Source organism: Aptenodytes patagonicus, chromosome 7 (assembly GCF_965638725.1).
Source record: "Aptenodytes patagonicus chromosome 7, bAptPat1.pri.cur, whole genome shotgun sequence".
Classification (NCBI taxonomy): Eukaryota; Metazoa; Chordata; class Aves; order Sphenisciformes; family Spheniscidae; genus Aptenodytes; species Aptenodytes patagonicus.
In genome coordinates, this window is record NC_134955.1 from 8,141,603 (window position 1) to 8,157,917 (window position 16,315).

Consider the following 16,315-nt stretch of genomic DNA (forward strand, 5'->3'; position numbering starts at 1 on the left):
CTTGGTACCAACAACCAGTGCCAGATCTTCCAAATAAACATACCGGGTGCTGAGCTCTCTTAAAAACATGGTCCCATACTGTGGCGTCTTCACAGAAGTTAGGTTCTTTTACAAAATCTGTCCCACTGTGACTTGCCAAAAATCACATGTAAGTTTGCATCAAAGCTAAAACCAGACTCCCATCTCCCTTCTACTGCCTTCAACATAAGCCTGATTTCCTAGTCTTATACCAAATCATTCATTTTGGTGTATATTCCTAATAATCATTTAGAAAAGGTTGGTTTTGGTTTTGCCTTTCCCCCCCATAAAGGCAGCAAAATGTATGTGGAAATCTATGGGTCCATCTTCCACTTCTGGTACTCCCAACATCTACCGCAAGGAACACAGAATAGGACGCTATATATTTCTCGTGAATACAGTTCTCCTAAATAGATGTGGCTTTGCTAGTTTAAAACTTGTCTTTCAACTTTCAAAACTGTTTGGGTTTGTGGGGTTTTTTTTGTTTGTTTGTTTTTTTTTTAAATAAGTTGCAAAGTAAAGCTCTAAGTATTTACAACAAGATTAACTTTCCCCTAAATAAGACTTAAGGGGAACCAGTCAGAACCCTTTGCTTTTCAATATTTACAGCACGGAAACAGGAATTACACAAGATATGTATATAAACATCATCTTTGCAAAATTAGTTAATTCTGGATGGAAAAACAAAAAGCTATAAATCCCCTGTAAAAAACAAGCAGACATCTTCACAGACACCTCACATCTGAACAAAATGCAGATCATATCTATTCATAACTCTCTGCGGTGCTGCATTAGATTAAAAACTGGGGGAGATGCAATAAATGCTGCTCTACAGTTTATGCCTCACTCTCTTCCCTCCCCTTCCCCATCTCTGCTACACGCTGCTCTGCAATTCATTTTTATTTAAAAACTCAATGTGGCAGGTACCTACAATTCCTGCTTTCTGAGACTCCTGGGCACAAGGTAAAATGGCTATTTTCTCCTCTCTCAGGAAACGTAAAAGATACCACTGGCATGAAATCTGATACACTTGTCATAACTATCAATCCCTCAAAATAAGCTAGATGTGATTAAATTCTCAGAGAAGTAGGATGGAGAAGTTAAATTCAGGTTTCTGCCAAGTTATCAACATTTGCCAGTTTTAGCAGAGGAAACTTCTCATCTTGCTGGATAAATGTTCAGGTTTTACACTTTCTGCCATGTATTTTGGTAGATTTGAAAATCAGCACATTTTGCTAATATTATGTCCAATTAAGTCTGGAACGTTTTGCTTTAAGTCAACATTTTTTTCTCTTGACACCTTGAAAAAGAGGGCTTAATTAGAAGACACACAGGACACGAAAAGAGAAAATAATGGTGACATCAGTGATTATTAAAACATATAAATGTAACATTATACATGTTATATGAGCCCCTGAAAACAGTACGGAAAATCAAATAGTATTTACTGCAATTGGTGTCAAGACAGCCGTTGATTTTAAGGAGAGGCTCCGCTTGGTCAGTTCATGAGAGCCAGGGAGGCACCGGGGAGCCAGGGGGCCCTGGGAGAGAACCAGGGAGCTCAGGACACGGCCCCACCAATGACACCCAAGGACCAACACCAGGACTGAGGAATAAGGTGAAACGGGCCCTGGAGGAGAAAACCCACAGGGACCAAAGTTTGTCAACACTTACCTGTAAGCTCTAGCTCAGCTGGACTGCACACCCATAGCCTGCGAGCCGGAGCGTAACCAGTGCTGGCCATGGATGTAGTGGCTGCAGACGCAGGTCCCCCATCCAGCAATGAGAAGAGATGTACTTCACTCCGTGTCTGTACATACTTTAATATTTACCACAGAATGGGCACCAAGGTCTGACCAGGCTCCCCACCTAGTTCACCAACTTTATAACCAGTCACATTTTGCTCTCCTTTTCTGGACCTGGCTCGGGAGCTAGCGATGACCAACACCACTCATCAAAATGCAAACACATCAAAAGCCAGGCCCAAGCAAAGGGGAGCAGAGCAAGAGGAAGCCTCATCCATTTCTTTCCTCTTCCCTGAGGAAAGACTATATAGCACTAATCACAGTAATAAATTACCTGCAATCAGATTAGCTATTTATTCATCGCATTCAGGTTTTCTCTTCCTGAAAGGCCCTGTGGCAGTGCACAACATTCATTCTCTCTGATACAATTTATGAAATATTTTGGTGTGTTTTCTTTTGGCAGTCCTGCCCTTTGTCTATAATCTGCTGACCTTCTGCATTTAATATGGAAGCATATACAGTCACACACAAAAATCTCCTACTCCATGGTATTTTAGTTTCATCTTGACCAGATTAATTTCTGCATATCTACATCTGTGCTGTCTGTACAGAAATGCTGTAGTACAATACACAGGTTGAAAAGCATTTCCTTATTTTCCTTCACTAAATTTTTGTTAGCTACATTTGGTCTTCATTAGTCTAATTTCCTAACTATTAAATTTTCCATCGTGCATCAGTAATATTATTCATTCTAATTTATACTGTGAATCTGGAAAACAGATAGAAGAATCCCTTTCCAAACTAGGAAAAGAGCTTGATCTGTTTGCTGGGACGAGCACTTCAGAAACCCCAGTTATCAACTCCCAGGGTAATAACTGAGTTTAAATTAAAAATACTTACGTGTTTAACAGGTGAGATCAAAAAGCTAAAATTACAGCTACTAAAAATGATATGGGCATCAAGTCTGTGAAGTAGAGTCACTTATACTGGAGTATTTGAATTCCTATGTATTTATGTGTATATACACACACAGTGTGTGCGTGTGTATGCGCGCATGTGTATCTTCAATATATATTTATATTATTTTGGCTAAGATGTTTTCAACGTCTGCCCTCAACAGCAGAAGCAAGGGCACAGTGTAATCACTGATCAAGAAAATATTGCAATCAGACAAGTTTTCTCTTCTGGAAGACAAAAGCTCAGTATCAGTCTTGCTCAAATAAAAGCGAAGATCGTTAACTGTGAATAACTTGTAAAATTGGAATTGTTTATAGTAAATACATTAATCTGGGAGTCTCAGAAGATTTCTGTGGCTTCTCATTTAACAAGTCAACCCTCAAGCTACAGTCCCACGTACCTTTGTCCCTCAAGCATTCATCCTCACTCCTGTGCCACCATGGCTCTTTGCCAACACAAGGATTTGGTGGCCACAGAGCGCAGTGGATCAGAAAACTGATCCAGCTGAAAACTGATGTAGCAAAAAAGGAATGAAGCTCTGTGAATGCTGGTAAGGCAGGACTTCTTTTGCTGGCTGCAACCACTTACATCACTTTAAAGTGTTAGCTGAGCAACAGACTGACTTCTAATACACCTATTACACAGGATGAGGGGGGAAGCTCGGGGGGGGGGGGGGGGGGGGGGGGAAGGGGTGTTGGTTTTTTTTAAACTACCTAAGTAGGTGTTCCAGTGGGTTTTTTAAGTTCACCTTAAGTACTTGATCGTAGGAGTCCTTAATCTGTTGAACAACCGTTCCCCTTTTAATGGCATGCTTCATACGAGTACAATTTAGTCACATAACCCAAGTTCTGTAGAGCTGCCAGACATGAAAAGGAGTCTGACTGGCAATGAATGTTAACTGCTGAGTCCCTATAAAAATAGAAAAATCACATTATTTTTTGACTACTGTTACCTACAAAACCCACAGGGAAGTAGGGGAATAAGAAATAATGTGATACTAGCTGTTTATATAGTGGTAAGTAGGGGAATAAGAAATAATGTGATACTAGCTGTTTATATAGTGGTAGAAACCTGTATTTACACACAAATGCTACACCAAGTGCTTTTGATGTGAAGCTCTGAATATGCATATGCAGATTAACTATTCAAACCACACAACACTTCCATGAAACGTGAAGCGTTTTCATGCCCATTGCATAGCCCCACAGACCCTTTGGCCATATGTTAAGAAATGGGCTGAGAAACCTTGAAGTACAAATTGTAGTCCCTTCAAAAAGAGGGAAAATCTGTACAAATGAGATGCCTGTGCAAGTGAATCATCTCCCATTTATGGTATATCATATATGCTTCAAAAATGCAAAACTGGTCATGGAGCATTCACCTATAACCAACCACATACACGTCCAGAGATAAACACTGAAGGAGCAGATTTTGTGTCATTCCTATGGACTTCCAGTCCCCACAGCAGCACAGGTTGCCATCAGTTGCCTGGCCGCAGCTGCCCACTGACGGGCAGCAGGCAAGGGCAACCAGCTGAACCTGCTAGTGTTCAGCAGCTCTGTAACTCTTCATAGAGGTTTCTTGTGGAAAGCCCACTCCATCTCAGGGCCACAGTTACTCTCTCTTCCCAGCATTTACAGCACAATCGCAATACACACAGGCCCCTTTCAGCTTTTTAAAAGACAGACAGAATATCTCAAAGGCTCTGATTTCTCCTTTGGCAGCAACAAACGAGTCAGACTGTGTAAGTACGGTCAGATAGACTCGAGCTTTCAAATGATAAGGTGGACTCCTCACACAAACAATCAGTTGCAGGTACTGAGATGCAAAACTGGGTAGGAAAAACAAACATCTTTTCTAGGATGAGACTGACCAACTGACTGTGAAAATATTCTGGCTGTTTTAATCAAACAGCCTTCACAAAAAGTCCTCAATGGAATAGCTAAATCTGATGTCAACCAACATACTGGCTGAAAATGTATTTCTATGCATTTTACCTCTTCATGTCTGCAGAAGTCTACAGAATGAAATAACTAAAAACAAAAAAGAAGGCAAATAAAAGACAGAACATGCACAAAACCAGAACATGCTTCTAAAGAAGTACAAAGAGCTGAAGAAGTACAAGATCTCTCAAAACCTTCTTGATGAAAACTATTCCACCAGCTTTTTAAACTATCATCGGTTCAGATGCTGCCCTTTTTTTTTCCCCCCTCCAAAAGAAAATTTTGGAGAAAGAAAAATACAGGCAAAACACACATGGGCAACACAGCAAGAGGAGTAGATGAATGAAAGTTTAACTGTTTTGCCTTTATGCAAAGAAAACATCAGACCACAGCACAGGGAGAAGCAAAGGCTGAGACCCTTGAATTCCTGTGATAAATCTGAAGCTTGTACATTAAAGCTCCCCTTTGTTGAAAATGCTGTTAGACACAACAAAACAGAAATGTTAGGTAAGTGCAAGCTCTGCCTCTGACCTTTCACTCTGTAACCGTCAGGCTTCATTAATTTTCACAAGGCCTGACAGCTCTAGCGTTAATACTCACACTTGCGGATCGAGCCACACAGCAGGTTCAGACTGCTACCTTCTCCTCTGAAACTCATGCATTAGGATTTCTTCCATGCTGGCAATGGAAAACCAAGTCTAAGAAACATTAAACACAAAAAACTACGTTACAATAATGCCAAGGTTGAGTCATAAACCCATGAAAGCAAGGAAGTATTGAGTGAATCTTGCCTCAGCACCTATAACTCAGCTATGCAGCGCCAAGGTGTTGCAGCAAATACAGTCCTCTCCCAGCGACCACAGATACAGGTGCTACTTAACCTATATGGGCACTTAGGAGAAGTCTGATACTGCAGAATCAGCGGTACCTAATACCAAGTGCGTCCACTCGTTCTCTCTCCCATAGGTAAATAAAGTGAATTTTGCACAACACTGGGCCGTAACATCGCCCAGTGCAGTATGAACTGTATATAGCAGAACCTAGTTAACTAGGGGTCTGATTTAATGATGCTTTGACATTGGTAACAATTCCTTGCTTTTATGTATTTATGTCTCAACCATAACATTATTCTAATGTAACTGTTTGTGATTAATATCCTTCTCCTCTCTGTTAAAAGAAAAAATGTGGCACACCATAAGCAACAATCTTTAGTTTCACTTCAGTGTTCCATGTCTTCCTTAGCATTATTCTGAGATGACATGTGTTGGGTTTTGATCTCAAAGTTGTTTTGAATGTCACTGGGCTACTGTTATTGAAACATTTTTTCTTGAAGCATCGAAAGCTTCACTGAAGTTTTACCAATTAATACATGACATTTATTTGTTTTGAAACAGACAGAATCTGAAGGTTTTGTTTAGTCTAACCTCAAAAACAAAAAAGCCTCCAGATTTTGCAGCTCACAGCACTGCCAACTTTAGGTGTAAAAAGTCCCGCAAATTGACTTTAAAATTACGAAATTTGAAGAAGTAACAGCACAGATTTCTCTGCTAGTCCCTGGAAAGGCTTTCTCTTCAGGCTTGTAATTATGTAACCTAAAAGATGGAGCTTTCTAGACAAAAAAAATCACCCAACTTAAAACCAAAAAAGCTGACAGCTATGAAGTTTCCCTTTAAATTCAGTAAATTCTGAAAACAACACCCTCCCTGGAAATGGCAATAGCCTTATTTTTCCCTTTCATTTTTAAAAATGCTTCTTGCAGAAATGGTAGTTCCTGCTACTCTTCTCTTTCCCATAGTAAAGCAACACATAAAGGACTGCCACGACTGCTTTGGTGCTATGTGTGCACTTTCAAAGAGATCCTTCAAGTGAAATAGTGTTCACTTGGGAAAATATATAAGGTTCTCAGGCAAGAACATCTTTTGTCTGGCAGAGCTGAAGGGTGTTCCTCTAAACAGAATTACCCCATATTTACATTTATAATGAGATTTGCATTTAACCCCCTGTAGTTTAAGGTCTATAATGCATGTATATTGTGAATACATAGAAATATGTTATATTTTGTCCAACAGAATTTTACATTTTCTCTTGCGATCAAGATCTTAATGTAGCAGGGCTGAAAAGTTTTGGACTGATTTCAGCTCGGTGTGGTTTTGAATGGCTCAGATCTTGAAATCTGAATGCCAAGGCTGAGAATGGGAACATAAACTCTGCCTTCACAATGCCAGTGGGGCTAAGTAGAAATGTTCTCCTTGAACTTGATTAAGACTAAATTGAAAAGGAACATTTTTGGTTACTATTACATTAGGCTAAAATATAGAAACGGACCCTAATACTCCCTAAATCTAATAAGAAAAAGCCATCTCTATTTCAAAATTTTCAAAGCATTCTCTATAAATGCATCATAGATCAATTTACATGGTACTTTTGCCAATAAGCAAAACGAAATCACAGGTTCCAATTGGCTTAACTCATATTGGAAAGTGCGAAAGCAAATGCTAGAAAATGCAATTACTGCAAACAAACTCCGTTTTCTCCACTCAGGAGGGAATTTCAGGGAACATTTTATTGCCCTCAAATAATATTTCTAAAGGCATCAATACACAATTCTATTTTCTTTTCGGAGTCCCCCCACACTATATAACCTAATCCTTTATAAAGAAACTCACCAGATTTTGAAATAATATATTGGTTGTTGATATTACCTTGTGCACGCACATACTGTATCAATTTAAATGATTTTTCCCCATGAATCTTAAGAATATAAAACCCAACAGTCACTGTCTGACACAAACAGATATGGACCTACTTCCCATAGCATACCTTTTTGTCTCTGTAATTTACAATTCCAAGTAAGTCTTTTTTTTCTAAAATAAATGAATAAAAGCCATCAAAAAGGAGGTCATCTTGAGAAACAATTATACAGAAGGTAATTAAGCTAATCATAATTATCACAGGCAACGTCTTGGTATTTTCATGTACATATATTTTCACACTGCAAAAGGCCAGCGAATGCTAAGGACAAGATTCTCCAGACGAAGTAAAATCTTTATTTAAAAGAGAAACAAGTCTGGATATCAATTCTTCACTACTTACTGAAGGAAAACTTACTGAAGGAAATGAGAATTATGAATACAGGACCCAGATCTAGATTCTGCCCCAAATTTTTCTGCCTTATTGACAGGGACCTTTATGTGAGCAGTGGAACTTCCTTTTCTGTCCACAGGACTGAAAAAACACATCTCTATCAGGATACTTCCAATATCTACCTACCTATCTTAAGATAAACAAATAAATAAATCAATCAGGAAACACATATAATCACCAAAAACGATTCTCCTGTTTCTCTCCTCTCTGAACTTGTTCCCATTATTTGTTTTCTCATTTTTAAATGAAAGTCTTTGAGGCTTACAGTGCACAAAGCAGTAGGCAGACGCCTCCGTCTATCTCACAGCATGGTAAAGGCTAGTCAATACTTCTGAAAAAATCCCTCCAAATGCCTCCTTTTTTCTGTATCCCAGGAAGATGATCAGAGCACTTCTTATGAGAAGAAAAGTCTCAATTACATGAACACAAAACTTCTCATAACTATTTTGATTTTCTTTCTATAATACAGTATATCTTATGTAACTTCTCAATTTTTATACATGAAACTGAAATCCTTCCTTTCGAAACTACAATTTTTAGTACATTATTGGTAAACTACAAAACATAGTGGGGCTCAGACTTAACTGACTACCAATACTAAGGTAACGTGGGTAAATTCCCATAATGATAAGGGAAAAAATAATAAGCAAGGACAGCAAGAATAATCACAAGGAAAATAAACTGAAAGGAAAAAGAAGAAATAAGATAAAGTATTTTTAAATATCCCAAAGGTTTTAAAAGCATGGACTGCTGTCTAAAAGCAGGACATGAGCTTTTTAATAACTGTGAGAATGTAACATTGTCCAGTGTGCTAAAGTAATTAGCTGCTTTTGAAATTCTACCCTGTGATCATGTTTTGTGCTTTTACTTGTAAACATTTAAGAAGCAAGTTTGACATTCAAAGGTGTTTTTAAACATATTTTCAGATGATGATGATGATGATGATGATTGTTGGGAACTGTTTCTTCCTTTTCTAAGTCGGAAAAGGGTAAGATCTAAAACCTGAACTAAACTCCACTTCTAGAAGCAGCCCGACAGCCATTTGACAGGACTATGTACTGTATTTCAGAACTACCTCCACAGTCCTCTCCTGAAATCTTTAAAGAGAAAGTACACAGAGAACACAAACAGAAATTAGAGTCAACTAAAAATATTCAGGCAGGTCTTTATGAACCTCCAGTATTATTTTTCTGAATCCCACATTTAAATTTATTATTCTAAATAAACCTAAACATTCCATTATAGTCTTTCAAGATGAACTTGAATACCAGGAATCTCCTGAGCCCTGTAAGGAAATTCCTTTTAATAACCCAGCCCACAGAGAGGTTTCTTAGCTACTAAAGGAGACAACCAAATCACTCCAGCTGTATCACGTTATTACAAGGAAGTGAATTCCTCTTATGCAGGTTTTTTTTCCCCTAGTCATCTAGAATTGCCCGAGTAGAATGGCACATAGCCTCAGATACCTTCCTTGTAAGTTTAAGCATATATAGTAACTCCAAACACTAAAATAAAAGAGAGAAGGAAACCTTAAGCCTGATAAAGGTCTAGAGCGGCAACTATGGAAATCTGTGCCAGTGATTTCCGAGTTCCAAATCTCACCCCTGCTACTATTTCTTGCCACCTCCTCTCCTGGCTTTGCAGAACTTCAATTACCAAATTATTTATGTTAGAGCATCCCAGGACTTCATGACAGACAGTTCAGACTGAAGTTTTTAAAAATCCAAGGCGCTGCTCTTTGAATTTCAGTGGGCAAACCTATATGCTGAAATACCTCCTAATTGTCCTTCCAAAGAAGGAAGGACAAAACAGATGAATGAAAAATAGTATATGTAATGTAAACTCCATTCTGCAATATAAAGAGTTTGAGTGCTTTATTTGTGATGGAATTCAGGTGAAACTCTTTATCTTTTCTATCCTTGTTACTACAAGTACATAGGCCCTTTGCTGCAGACGTCTCTGCTCCTTTTTAAGGATAATAGCAAGCACCTAACCTGCTAAGATACTGAGATGTTTTTAAACCAAGTTAAATGGATATGTGAGATTTATGGTACTTGTATCTGTGCATTTGAATTTACAGTAACATTTTCACAAGGTGCTGCAAAATCTGTATGATGCAGCATCTGTAGTTTCCTTTCATGTACAGAAGTACACTGAGGATTCTGGTACATGAATAAATATTTCTCTGTAATTAAACGCTATCGTTAACTGCTGGGGCATGCACCATTTGCAATTTTTCATCTCGTGCTTTCTGCAGAGTAGGGTCTCTCTTGACTTACCCATTTTAGCCATCATTTCTAGACTTTAAAAAAAAAAAAAGAAAAAACTGCCATAAAAAGGCAAGTTATGTAGACCTTAAGTTTTGTTGAATAAAGCGACAACTATAGTTAATCAGAGCCGGTCATTAAGACAAAGCACTAAGAGAACAGCTATTTCAGTCACTTACACAAAGGTAACAATTTATTTCTTATTTATACTCCTTTCTGCTAAGGTTTTGCCCTTTCACCTCAAAGGCAAGCATCATTGTTTTTACAGCTGGCTTCACGGAAGCATTTGTTTATGAATGGCTATATTGCTTCCACTATAACTGTACACGCATCCTCTCCAGTAACTCACTCAAACGCCAGGACCCATTTTAACATAGATAGCCAGAGCTGTCAGTCACCAGATCAGTGGCTCTTCCTTCCCTCTGTCCCCAGGGGCAGCCCGGGTGACTGCCACAGCGGGGCATCCCCTCAGCCATCCTTGCTCAGGCAATCCCTCCCCGCCTTTCACACTCCAGCTAATGGCACAGGATTACAATTTACAACCAGGAGACTGCACATGGCGAATGGCTTTCCCTACAGTGCTAGTCTGGGAATTACTTCACATGGGGTTTTATGAGGGGACGTTAGTGCGGGACCTTTATTCTCAGGACCACAAGTATGGCTACGGCTACATTATTTTATTCCCAGCGACCACCAAAGCTTGCAGCAGGGACAGAGGAGAGCAGAAGGAACGAACTCCTTCCCCTCGATGCTCAGGAGACATCTCCTGCACAAAAATGCAGGAAACTTCATGGTTGCCTTGCAGCTTTTCTGCTCATCTCTCAGTAGTGACGGAAAATACCAAATGCTGCTTAAGGAGTGGGGAGCCTTAAGAGTAACGTATGGGGGAGAGCAGCTCAGGTAAAAGTAAGGAAGTATGGGTATTTTTTTTATCCTTTGCAGCTCTGTTTTAAACTAAAACTCTCCGTGTTGGCTGGTTACACCAAAAAAATTTAATGGCAGCATTCAGGAAAAAAGGAGCTATTGCACTCTAATACCCAGCCCAGCCTGTAATATTAAAGATGCTGGTTCATTAGAAAAGATGTACGTAATTCTGAGGTCTTTAAGGTTCACTTATCAACAGTTACAGGAAATTCAAAGTACAGAGTGCTCCTGAGCTCTCATTTCTTAATTTTATTAACTTGGGAAGAAATGAAGCTCTGGAAAAAGCAGATATATCTCCACTACTTTACATCCCTGTGCTCTCATTTGTCCCCCTCTTCTTTGTAGCCTCTGTCCCTCCCCCAGTTTGATGTTATTTTGTTCTATTCTGTGTGGCTTTGCATCTTCTTGCCTCTCTCCTTACATTGCTGTTCCCTGTTGTGCTGCTTTGTTCCTTCTCTACTAAATGTACCATCAACAGTAAGTGAGGGTTTGGTAACCGTGACCTCACAGCTGGGGTGCAGGCTGAGAAAAGAGAGACCAGAACAGCTCAGTGAAGTGAGGCACTGAAGTGACCTGAGCCTCAACGTGATCTCAAGTCCTGAGAAACTCAGTTCCCAAAGCTGTGGAAGGGCCACCATGAACCGGCCTGCGTGTGAGCCAAACACTGAGACTAGCCCAGTGCCACGGGATGTGGCAGCAGAGCAGGTCCTCCCAGCCTTGCACCAGGGTCACCAAGAGAAGACACTGCCTGTGGGTCTTGTAACCACCCTACGGAGCAAGCACCATTATTCACACTGTCATGCTCAGGATGACAAAGCAGGACAAAGAAAACGCAAGTTCCTTTAGCTCTAGGAGAAGGGGTTCTTTTCTCCTTTTTCTCCCCGCCAGTGGTACCAGAGTACCCACGAACATACCTGCCCTCTGAAATCAATATACTCCCTAAATACAGTCAATAAAGATTTCAAGCTCTTCTAACAGGCACGACAGGGGTGGATGGGAGAGGTGGAGTCACACCGGTCCTTCTTTCGCGGCCCTTTTGTGCCAAGACGCATCGTTCCCGACACATAAAATGCATGCAGAATTTGTCCGAGCACAAATACTCAGCTTCAGCCCACTGCAACAAGAGGGTTAATTAACAAGCTACGCAGGCTGGTGATAGCCAGCAAGAAGCAACAACCTAGCTTTCTTTAACAAAAAAAGAAGTCAGTAATTCTTGGAACATTTATTAACCCCCTAGTATAGGCAATTACTGTAAGATAAAGGTCTGCCGGTCTTGCATTAACATAAAGTGCTGCATGTTGCTTTTCTACAGCATAGTAATGTCCACAACAGTGTGAGTAAATGCTAACATTTGAGTTTTAAGCTTGCCTCAATCCTCACCCCCCCCCCCCGCCCCCCCCCCAACATTTTTAGCAGATCTTCACTCTCAGTGGCTGGCCACAAAAAAAAATACCATTTTATGCAAGACAAAAAAATGCAGGATGGCATTTCACTGAGATAACGTTTTGTAGCTCAGTTTAAGGAAATCTCACGCATTTCCTAACATGCAGAACTAAAAAGAGGAAGGGAGGTGGGAAGCGCAAAACCCAAAGATCATTCCTGCTGTCTGCTAGGTTCTGTAGTCGCATACAGCATTTAAAAAAAAAAAACAAAACCCACCACACACCAAACCGGTGGTGATTGGGGGGAAGAAAAAAAAGAAAAAGGAAAAAAAAAAAAAAGGCTTTGTAATAGACAGGACACTGCCAACCAGCTTTAAATTGAATTACACAGCCTGCTAATCTTTATGATGAAATAAAATTTCTTCGAACACTACACATTATACTAAAATCTGCAGTGCTTTCTCCCCCCAGCCCCAACCCCTCTCTGCTCAAAGCAACTCCTCCACCCGGAAACCATTGTTCTTTCTAAGCAGGAATGTGATGCTCTACTAACAGAAAGACTTCTTATTTTAATTAGATATCGTTAATATGGTGTACGTGATGCGAAAATTTAGGAGAGGGGCATTTTTGCACTTTGTATTTTTGATGCAAGATTTAATTTGTAAGTGACAAAATAAATCGATGATGTACAAAGAATACATACTTTGACTGCTTTCCATTGAAATCATTCTCATGTTATGATATGCGGCTGCAGTAGCAATGCTGGAGGAAGAATCTGATGACAACGTCTATAAAACTTTCTATTTGGGTGGCATTACTTGTTTCATGCCTGGTCAATACACCAACCATAAATCTTTGTTCTGTTTTAAAGTGGATTTGTGGGAAAGAAGGAATTGAAAGGAAGAATTATTTTGGTTATTTTATAAATTTGTTTTGATTATCTTTTTTATTTGAAACCTGATCATCCCCCCATTTTAAGACAACAATAGTCCAGGGAAGCAGATCCAAGAAATGACTGAGCAATTACTGTGATTGAAAGTCCTGTCCAAGAATTGTGCAATACTTTCCAGTGCTCGCTGGCTCCTTTCATTCATTGAAAACTACCAAATGAGTATGTTAGATTTAAACATATACAGAGCCACTCAATACAGAACTTTATTCTCTTTGAAAGTACATTTCACCTGAGCCAAGTTTTCTAATGGCTGTCAAGTAACACCTTAACATTTGGTTTGACTGATCATGGCAGGTAGTACACAACTTGTATAGAGAATTTTACATTGTAGCTCTAGTAAATTAGTGACTACAGTTGAGAAAAAAAACCCTCCAAGTTTCTCTGTATGCCATTAACAGATAGTAAAAATAGTTTCTTGTGAAATTTCTTTATGGAAAGTTGCCAGCAAACATCTGATCAGATATGAATAAACTTACACTGCTCCTCATGCACAAATTCCACTTTAGTCAGTGGAAATTTTTACTATCTTGACACTCATTCCTATACAGTTTCTTCTATTTTACCTTTTAAGTTATACTTCTAGGGTTCTGTTTTCCACAAAGCATCTAGTATCTGACTCAGAGCAGAGGATAAGTATGAAGAAGCAGCTATAAAAACCATAGCACAAAAGTAGAATTTTGCAATTTTTTTTCCCCATTTTTGCTTTCACATTTCACTGTAGATTGCTACATCAGGAAAACATTATTCAGCTTATTACCAAAAATCCACATGGCTGTATTTTCCCACTATTTTATAAATACAATAAAATGTAACATTCAAATTATTTTTGTATTCCTCTGAGAAGAAAAAAATTAAAGTTAGTATTAATATAGCTAAAAAAGGCGTATGCAAATAAAAGCTGAGCACTGATGATTAATTTAGTCAAGCCATATGGGAATTTAAAACTAAGTACAAATGAGAATTTAACCACGACATTAAACACAGTTCAAGTTAGAACAAAAGCAAAGGAAATATTCTTAAGTAGTGATACTGCAATAACATCTAAATAAACTTGGAAGAAGCTTTTTAAAACTTTACCATAAAGACAGAGACAGATACATAACCCAGAGAACTAAATAAGTAAATAAAAAAACCCCAAAAAACAAAAACCCCAAACCAAAAAAAACAAAACCACTCTAGATTTCATCGTATAAATCTGGGGGTTTTTTTAATGAAATTGCATCAACACGTTCCAAACCCGTAATATTCAGCATCTATTAGCAACTAGAATTAATAAGCAAGTAGACACAATAAAACTGTCTGTACAGGCTTGCCAGTACACCTTCAGGTCTCCATTATTCTCCAGTTCAGAGCATCTCTGAAATAGGCAGCCAACATGGTCTGGATCCTGCAAATCACACGGAACTCCTAACAGTATCAGAGGGATAGCAGAATGCCAACACCGACAGAAGAGTCAACTGTCTTCAGCGGCCAGCTCAACCTCTTATTAAAATAAGTGTATCCCATTCCAGTGTCTGAACCCTAAAGAAGCTCCTCACCAGAGCCACTCACAGAAGACATAGATGTTTTCAAAATTAGACTAATAGATTTTCCAGGGAGTTGTTTCCCTCTCTCCCAGAACAGCTGTGCACAACTCATACATACGTACAGGATTAAAGCTACCTCAGCATTTTCCTTCACTTGCAATGAATGCCATTTTTTTTGAAGTGCTAAGAGTTTTGTTCATCAAAATGGTATTTTATGTTTAGTCAATTATTCATTCTAGCTATAACAAGCAAAGCAATATAGGGTTCAAAATATGCTCCAGATGGTAAAAAAACAAATCAGAAATAAATCAATTTATAAAAATAGGAAGAGATTTGTTTTTATTGCCATAATTTTACTTTAAAATATTCATAAGCTTCCTTCTCGTTCTAAATTAGTTCAGAATACTTTGAGCTAATATCCCTCTGAATTTGGAGACATTGAGAGCTTATTGGTTTGGTTTTAGAGAAAATTGTCATGTCAGATGCTAAAATAATTCACATCAGAAATATTCTTTTACGAAGCAAAAGTTCTCAAGAACAAATACTTTGTCACAGTGAAACTGTTTTCAGTGTACATTAGCAAAAGGAACACACACACAAAACCCTAAATGAAATATGCCTGGAGAGGAGATGAAGCCTAGATAAAATGAGGGAATAACTGAGCCAGACCAGAGAGAATGAGAAAGGATACAAGAGGAATGCAACCCTGAATTTTTAAACAGTGATAAGAAAAGAGCTTGATCTTGCTATTATACTATTTTGTTACAGTTCATTTTTTTCAGATTAAATTATACTATCTTCAAGATCAAACACTATTTTGGCAGGTGTCTGCCTTACAGTTTTGAATATAATTTCAAGTTTCTACAGTACTAATGCAGAAATCCAAGTGTAGACTGGAACCACGTGTCTGCCCATACCTCCAAGAGCAACAGCACATTTCCAGTGCTCTTCCCATTTTGTCCTCTATTCCATGTAACAGCCAGCAATTCCAAGCTGAGGCTACTATTTTCAATAACTAAACTTTCACACAAAAATGAACTTTAAAAGAACTGACAATACGTTTCTGAGGACCACATCCACATATGCAGAGTGTAACAAGAAAACCTCCACGTTAAATGGGTATAATCATTCTTTTCTTCTCACTTTAAGGCACATGATGGAGGAACTACACGACAGAAAAAAGCTGAATTTTTATTTTAGCTCTATCAACAATGTTTATACTAAAGGCAAGGATATATTACAGGTAAAGAAGTATTTGTTCCAGTACAAACCCATATGTATTTGGTCACTAAACCATTCACAAAGTTCCTCAAGTCATCATCCCACAGAAATTAAAAGAAACACGCATTCAAAAGAAAAGCAAGACATGAAAGAAAAGACATGAAACAGTCAAGTTGAAATCTTTCATTAAAAAAAAAACAAAACAAAACCAAAAATGAACACAGTAAGAGAGAATC

The 16,315-nt window shown here is 38.6% G+C and overlaps 1 protein-coding gene across 2 annotated transcripts in view; it reads right to left on the reverse strand.

The window, feature by feature from the left end:
• Positions 1 to 16,315, reverse strand: part of MPPED2 (metallophosphoesterase domain containing 2) — a 107,827-nt gene that overhangs the window by 47,977 nt on the left and 43,535 nt on the right. The gene's annotated exons all lie outside the window — the stretch shown is intronic.